At 39.2% G+C, this 8977-nt stretch overlaps 1 pseudogene; it reads right to left on the reverse strand.

Annotated features, from left to right (window-relative positions):
* Positions 1-3287: 3287 nt before the first annotated feature.
* On the reverse strand, positions 3288-3386 carry LOC132287360 (small nucleolar RNA R71; annotated as a pseudogene).
* Between the last annotated feature and the right edge of the window lie 5591 nt (positions 3387-8977).

Consider the following 8977-nt stretch of genomic DNA (forward strand, 5'->3'; position numbering starts at 1 on the left):
TATTTTTTTTGGGACTTGAGGAAGTTCGATTTATCGAACTGTGTTGAGATCGATCGAACTTGGCTGAGATCCATCGAATGCTGCAGAGAACGATCATCCTTGGCCGTGCCTTTTTGAATAAAGACAAATCTCTGAGATATTTTTGGGAAGAAGATAAAAGTGGTAGGTGGGTGGTAGGTGATGAGCGCTGAAAAGTGGGCATTTAAACCCCTTAAGCTTAGGTATTCTAGAACCTTTATCTATCTTATTTTCCCGCTTTACATTGATTTTGTGTTATTTCCATTTTCATGTACTTATCCCTACAATAAGCTAACTTAGCCAAATAAGAGCAGAAATGAAGCAATTCTGAGATGGATCAAAGAAAGGAGCAAAGTAGAGCAAAAGGAAGCAAAAGGTGGAATTTCAGTAACTTCGATCGATCTCAAGAAAAGTTTAATCAATCCAACTTTAATAGATCTTAGCATTTTAAGATGGATCTGAGCCATGTTTGTCCCTATTCAAAGATCTCAAAGTCCGATCGATCCAACTTAATTCTCTGATCGATCGAACATTCTTGTCCTTATCCAAATGATTGATCTTATCCAGTTGTACCACCCTACCAACCACTTTTGTCCTTTTCCCAAAAATATCTTCAAAATATCTCAGATTTGTTTTTATCCAAAAAGGCGCCACCATAGAGGATCGATCTAGCTTCAGTTCGACAGATCTCAACCATGTTCGATCGATCCAAGGTTAAGGTTCGATCGATCGAACTTCCTTCAGTACGAAAAAGTTAAATTGCCAGCTCATAAAAAGTTGTCCTCTATCCAATCATTGGAAGAATATTGGAGTACGTACCAGATCATTTTTGGGTGTCACCTAACCTACCAAAAAGGGGATTTGAGCAACTTTTGAGAGGGAATTCACACACAACCATATAGGGGGATTTTTAGAGAATTCTTAGTGAGGAAGCAAAGGGGAGAGGAGGAGGCTAGAGACACCATTGGAGGCTCTTCATCGACCAAGGAGCATATTTCTTCCATGGAGCTTACCTTTGAGGGTTGGAAGACATCATCCATGAGTGGCTAGACATCCTCTTAGGGCTAGAGTTAGCCCTAAGCATGCTTTCTACATCTTGATTTATGTATTTTTGAGGGGATTTGTATTGTGATACATGTTTTGACACTTTTATATATATATATATATATATATATATATATATATCTTGTTTATTTCATTGATTTATATGGTTTAATGTTTCTAATTGATCATTTCATTCTATCTATATGTCTATTTATGCTAGAATAGATGTTCATGTGTTTGTCTCTATTTCTTGTGTTGTTGATGCATATCTATGTGTATTAATGCTATAGATCTAGAGATTGTCAAAACATAGTGCTTAATGGAATGCTCTCGTGATTTACTTGATGGTTCATACTCATTTCTTGATGGATTGTGCCTCTCTCTTAGTTTAATTAGTTTAATTTCATGTCATTAGCTTAGTTGTAGTGCAGTTGTTAAATGGGAGGACAATCCATGCTTGTTATTTGATGTTCTATGCTTTTGAATACAGGTAGCATATGTCTCTAACCTTGTGATGTTCTTGGATTGTGAGCTTAATAAAGGATTAATGACTTAATTTGATATATTGTTCTTTTCACTATATTGCTTAGACAATATATGCCTAATTGGTCATCCTTGCTAATTGAAACAACCAAACACACACACACAAATATTGCAACACATATCTTCCCCTCATTAATCATTCATTAAAGTTGTAGAAAAGTATGCTTAGTGGTGATCTCTAAACCCCAAGATCTCTCTCTCTCTCTTTTATTCTCTTTATTGCATTATTGTTTACTTTAGTTTAAATTGCATCTTAGTGTAATTCAACCATCAATTAATCTTTTGATCATTCGACCTACTAACCCTAATCTTGATTCCTCAACTTTGTACGACCTACCAATCCCTTGGGACGATCCCTACTTGCCCTAACTATATTTTTAGTGAGAGGTAGTAGTGGCAATTTCTAAATGTAAAACTTGACCACATTCATCATAGCTCTACACCAATACCTTTTGGTGCACAAACTTTGGGTTTGGATTGACGACACACCAAGTTTTTTGGCGCCGTTGCTGGGGATTGATTGAAGGCAACATCGTATTTGTGGAATCAATTAGGAATGAATACTCTTTTGATCGTGTCTTTACTTTGTTTTCATTTTCATTTTAATTACTCATTGTGTTTATTCTTGTTTGAGAAGGAGTATTGGGAAGCAAGCAAAGGAACTAAGCAAAAGAAAGAAAAAGCTAAAAATCTAAAAATTTGCAAAGCTAAAATTGGAGTTGAAGTGCTAAAGGACCTTTGTGAGCTTTTTCTTACTCAACCCTTAGTTAAATCGTCGGCCCACTTGGAGGCTTGTATTTCAATTCTTAAATAAATCGTGAGCCCGCGTGGAGGCATTTTATTGTTCTTTGCATATTTTTGAAAGCATGGGAGTATAGGATCATTGTATGTGGAGGAAGTTTGTTGATTGAATTATTGTGAAGTGCTTGTCATTATTGCTTGATGTGTTGCGTTGTGCATGCATGGTCGTAAATCATTGAGACCCACTCTTGTCTCTTTAAATTTTTATCTTGAATCCGTTATTCGAAACCCTAGGGGAAGAGGAAGTTCTAGTCAATCCATTTCATCAATGGAAGGACATAATGAGGACCATGTGGAAGACCTTGGTCACATAGACCAACAAGGTATCCTCCATCCCAATATGCATCATGATAACATGCAAGTACCGTTAGGCATGCCAAGACCATTCGTTCATCCACCACAACAACAAGGCCAAGTTCCATTGGGAATGTCAAGGCCAATCTATGCTCCACCACCTCCTATTATTCAAGGCAATCAAGGTGCCTATGTTACACCTCCAATTGCTAATCTTCCCCTTGCTTTAAGAGATCACTATGTGCCTAATGAATATAATTTACCCACATGCATTCAATTGCCACCATTTAGAGTACACCACTATGAAATCAAGCCACAAACCATACAAATGCTTCCTAATTATCATGGACTTCCAAGTGAAGAACCTTACAAGCATTTGGATGAGTTTCTTGAAGTATGTTCCACTGTAAGATACACGGACATGCCGGAAGAGGTTTTTTAAGGCTTAAACTTTTTCTATTCACCCTTAAAGATAAGACAAAATATTGGTTTAACAACTTTAGGCCTTTTTCAATAACTTCTTGGGCAAAAATGCAACAAGAGTTCTTGAAGAAGTACTATCTGGTTTCTAAGACCAATGCCATAAGAACTTCAATTAGGGAATTTTCACATGGGGATGGGGAAACATTTCATGAGGCATGGGAACGCTTTAATGAATTGCTTAGGAAGTGCCCACATTATGACATGCCCAAATGGCAATTAGTTCAATATTTCTTTGAGAGCTTATCGGATAATTACAAGGGCATGGTTGATGCTTTTATGGGTGGCTCTTACATTGATAGGCATGAGGATGACATGTGGCATCTTTATGAGAGCATGAGTGAAAATTATTTGCATCTAACTTTATCTTCGAAGAATGGTAGAAATTCTAGTGGTAGGAAGAGTGTTGACTTACATCAAGTCGACCACTCCAATGAAATAGCCGCCGAAATGAAATCATTATCTCAAAGGTTTGATCAATTATTGATCAACCAAAACTCGGCAAATCAAGTATCTTTCTTCCCTAACCATTCTCATCATGCATCAATGAGACATGTATGACTTGTTCAAGTGTTTTACATTCTACTTCCAATTGTCCCCATGGACATGTGCAAAATGAGCATCATGAACAAGTAAATGCAACATTTGTGAATCAAGGGAACAATCCTTATGGCAATCATTATAATCCTAGTTGGAGAAATCACCCGAACTTCTCTTGGAAAAGCCAAGGGGAGGGCTCAAACCATTGCCAAGGTGGTTTTCAAGGAAAGTACATTCCACCTCCAATACAAAGCCAAGGTTCCCAAGGTTTTAGATTATCATATCAATCACAAGGAAACCAATTTTCAAATTCTCATTTTCCCAATCAATCATATTCCCAAGGAAATGTTAGAAGTCCCGTTTTTTAAAAGAAAGTTTTGACCGCTTTGGGCACTCCAGAGGCAAACACACAATTACTTTATTCTCACTCTCAATCCATTGCAAAGCTAGAAACCCAAGTAAGGAAAATAGCTAGCACATTAAATGTAAGATAGAAGGGAAAAATGCCTTTGAATGCCCCACCAAAGCAATAATGTGTTGTGGAGACTCATTCCTCATCAGAAGGTCACACAATAGAGTATGTCAATGCGGTGACTACCTTAAGAAGTGGAAAGATTGTGGACAACCAAGTGGGTATGTCCAATGAAGAGAGTGAACCGGTGCAACCATAAGTTAACACTCGTCCCATTTCATATCATATTCCTCCTTTATTGTATATACATGATCTTTCAAATGAGAATGTGTTGAAAAGTGATTTGAAAAGTGATTTTGAAAAGAGAGATTTGTAAAATGATTTGAAAACTTCTTATGTTGAAGAAATTTCAAAGAAAAATTCTGAAAAGGTTTTTGAACCAAAAGCTCCATTTCTGGATGCCTTAAAAGGATCCATTTCAATTGACAAGCAAAAGGCCAAAACAAATGAAATTATGGATGTGTTTAGGCAAGTGAAAGTTAATCTTCCGCTTTTGGATGCGATCAAGTAAATTCCAGCTTATGCCAAATTCTTGAAAGACTTGTGCACCCAAAAGCGGAAGAATAAAAGCCAAACACCTAGGAAAGTGGTCTTAACCGAGCAAGTAAGCTCAATTTTGCAGCATAACACTCTTCCAAAGTTTAAGGACCCCGGTTCACCTACCACTTCATGCATCATTGGTGATCATATCATTAATTGGGCTCTTCTTGACCTAGGAGCAAGTGTTAATCTTCTTCCATACTCGGTGTATGTCAAATTAGGCTTAGCAGACTTGAAACCGACGTCGGTGGTTTTATAACTTGCCAACCGATCCATAAAAAAGCCTAGGGGTATCATTGAGGATTTCTTGATTAAAATTGATAAATTCTTCTTTCCCGTTGATTTCGTTGTCATTGACACGGAACCGGTCCCAAATCCTAAGAACCAAATTCCCGTTATCCTTGGCCGTCCTTTCTGGCAACCGCGAATGCCAACATTAATTGTAGGACGGGGATAATGAAGATCTCATTTGGCCACATGAAGGTGAAGTTGAATATTTTCAATCCAACCCCCTACTCATTTGACAAGCATGGAGAGGTTAATATTGTAGAAAAATGTCATGACCTTAAAAGTGAAGGAATTGAGTTTTTGAGTGAAACCAAAGTTTCAAAAGGTTCATCTTCAACCCTGCATTCTAAGAAAATTGTTTCAAAGTCTTGTTTTGAAAGGGCATGGAATCCCAAAGATTGCATTGACCAAGGACCGAAAACTTCTTTTGAGCTTAATCCAACAAGTTCTCTAGGGAACCATTTGTTGGGTGGAGTTCAAAACACTTATCACCCCATTAAGGAGGGGATGCACTACAAGATGTTTGATCCGGGCTAAAAGAGCCCAAAGTCATGCTAGAGACGTTAAAGACTAGCAAAAGCATTTCGTAGGGTGTCAAAACCCTATTTCTCCCTCATTTCTATTTTATATTTCATTTTTTGCGAAGTCTATATATTTGCTTTGAGTTCATATGCATTGCTGGGACTTGTAATTAGGATTACATGAGCTTTCATGTTGGAATTAAGCATTGTGCACAAGTTCGATCGATCTCCAAGGAGTATTCGATCGATTGAACTACTACCTGCATCCAACACTTAGAAAAATTTTCAACCTGCATTTAACCTACATCCAAATCAGTTCTTTGTCCCATCGATTGAATTTGTTCTCAGATCGATCAGAAGTCCTTAGATCGATCCAAACTCTAAGTTCGATTAATCTTCAGTTCCAACACTTAGACAAATTTTGAGTCTGCACAAACCTGCATACTTCAGCTCTCTGTCTCATCTATCGAAGACATTCATAGATCAATCTAAACTTCTTTGATCGATCCAATTTCACCATTGGATTGATCTGCAGTACCCAACACTTAGACAAATTTTTGAACCCAAAATTCCTGCATATTTTTACCTCTCTGTCAGATCGATCGAACATTTTGTTCCGATCAATCTCTGTTCTTCATCTCACTATCTTTGACTTTGTTTTGACTTTCAAATTTTAAAATCCAAAAAGATTTTATTTTATTTCATTTTATTTTTCAAAAACCCAAAAAAAATTTCAATTTTTAATTTTTAATTTTTTTTAACTTTTCAAAAGTTTCAAAAGTTTTTTTTTAAAAAAAAAAAAAAAATCAGAGGAGAGATCGATGTTAGTTCGATCGATCTGAGGACTCAGTTTGATCGATCGAACTTGCAAGGGAATGTTTTTGAAAATCGATTCAGGGTTATTCGATCGATTCCACAAGAATCGATCTCAAACCCTCGTTCCCTTCGCCGCTGCGCATCCCAACTTCTCCATCTCCGGTGAGATCTCCGGCAAGGTCCATTGTGTTGGCTACTTTCTCTCCTCTCGGATCTTGATTCGCATCTCACCCCCCTTCGCATCTCCACTTCTCTCTTGATTCTGGTGAGATCCGAATCCCACTCTTATGATTTCAAGCTTCAATCTGATGCACACATGCTTTAACTGTTAGATCTAGGTTGTTTTCATGATGAATATTGCCATAGATGAAGCTTCAACCTCTTTATATATATGTGTATATATATATATCTATGTATATATGTTTTATATTTTCTTGATTTTGATTTGATTTTGGAGTTATGGGCCGAATCCAGTGACTAGGATTGATGCTTTGTTATGTTGATGGGCCCACGACCATGTTCGTAAAGGCCCCATGCCATCCACGTCACAGATCTGCGACTTTTCATTTTCTGTTATAGAGTTCGATCGATCGAACATCTTTCTCCGATCGATCTGAGTGAGATCGATCCCACTCATTTTTAAGATCGACCGAACTTTTATCGATTTCTCATTTTTTAAGATCGATCCAAGTGAGATCGATCTCACAACTTTTATGATCGATCGAACTTTGCAGATTTGCAACACACACTTCATCCATCATATATTGTGTTTCATGCTATCTCATACATGCCCAATACCTGTGTTTGTCCACATTGGATGCATTTCATACTTATCCTGTCTAGCATGTTTTACATCATGTCATTTATTCCTTGTCACTTGCATAGATTCATGTTCTTTATCTATTTTGTCTATCTTATTTGACATACATGATTCTATGAACTGTGCTTTAATTCTTTATATCGGCACTGACTTCCCTTGCAAGTTTTCTTTTTCTTTTTGCAGCCATGGCTAGGGTCAAGACTGTAGCTCGCGGACACTATCACCGCAGGGGTAGGCAGAGTTTGGATGACCAGGACCCCATTTAGGAGGACCAGCCAGCTGAGCCCACTCCACCTCAGTCTCCCTTATCTGACAGCAGATTGCACTCTGCTGCTGAGGCATCTACTTCGCAGGCTCACGCTGAGGCTGAGCACATACCATCTCCATCACCACAGCCAGCTCAGCCAGCCCAGTAGCTAGACCGACCATTGCATAGATACTCACGCCTTTCAGTAGCGCACGAGTCGGTCTTCGATACAGACTTCTTTTCCTGATCGGTACTTACCCGATCAGCATATGATGATATATTACGGAGGGACTTTGCAACCATTCTTGCCCCTGTCACATACCCGGTGTAACCAAGACTAGTACGAATGTTCTTCCAGAACCTCCGGCCTGCCCCGCGTAAAACGGCGGAGCTGAGGACCACCATTGATGGTCATTTGATCTCTATTACAGTGGATACATTATCCAGATCTTGTCACTGTCCACATGTCTGCCCTCTAGAGTTACAGGACACATATCCCACTCTCTACAGGCCATCTTATGCGGACATGATAGTTTTTCTCATAGGTCACTATGCCGATGGTGAGACTTTCGCCACCTGCACCTATCTTCTAGATGACCTGTGGTTTTTTGACTCAGTCTTATTCTATAACATCTTCATGGCCCGCCACAAGACACAGAGGCGCGGCAACTACCTGATAACTCTATATGCATTCTACACAGGGTGTTGGCTATCCATTCCTGTGCTCATCTGGAGCGTCATTATGAAGTTGTATGTTAACCACATCAACAAGGCCAAGCCCAAAAAGGCTAAGTATCTCCCATTCAGCCACCTCATCACCCAGATTCTATGTGATCAGCGCTATCCCTTCCAGCTACATGAGAAGCTTGAGTCTGGGGCTTGTTTATTCAAGAAGAAGGACTGGGATAAGAGCTACAACACTCTTATCAAGAGTCTGCGAGATGACGCTGCCGAGGCAGCTGAGGATTTGGAGGCAGAGGAAATGGCAGCAGTAGCAGACCAGGCAGCGAACGATGTCGTAGTCGATCCGGCTGCCATACACATGGATATTGATTTGGAGCAGCCTGCAGAGGACCCAGAGCAGCACTCTCCAGTTGGGTCACCCGTTCATGATGAGGAGTAGGCTCAGGATCATGATTCTACCGATCCAGCCACACTTGAGGCTCCTGCTCACATACCCGACTTTGGAGAGCGACTTTAGACTCTGGAGGACGCCGTGGTATCTATCCGCGCAAAAACTGTCTCCATTAGAGCTAACATTGCTTCCCTCCGTACGGATGTCATGACCGCATTCAGAGATCTATCCAGAGACATCTGCGGAGCTCGACCTGCTTGTCTTACCTCCTCCACTTGATCTTCCCATTCTTCTTATTCCTCTTATATATCTGTGATATCTGCATATCTTTCAGCCGTGTCTTTCGGCTTTGATACTGGATGTACTGTACTTTATTTTTGGTTTATTTATGCTTTCTTTATGGATGTCCTATTTTCATATTCTTATATCTATCTGTTTGACTCCATCAGGTGTATCTCAGTAACATCAGTGAGAAAGA

Source organism: Cornus florida, unplaced genomic scaffold (genome assembly GCF_030987335.1).
Source record: "Cornus florida cultivar Cherokee Brave unplaced genomic scaffold, ASM3098733v1 CherokeeBrave_3.0.0_Hap2_Chr11, whole genome shotgun sequence".
Taxonomy (NCBI): domain Eukaryota; kingdom Viridiplantae; phylum Streptophyta; class Magnoliopsida; order Cornales; family Cornaceae; genus Cornus; species Cornus florida.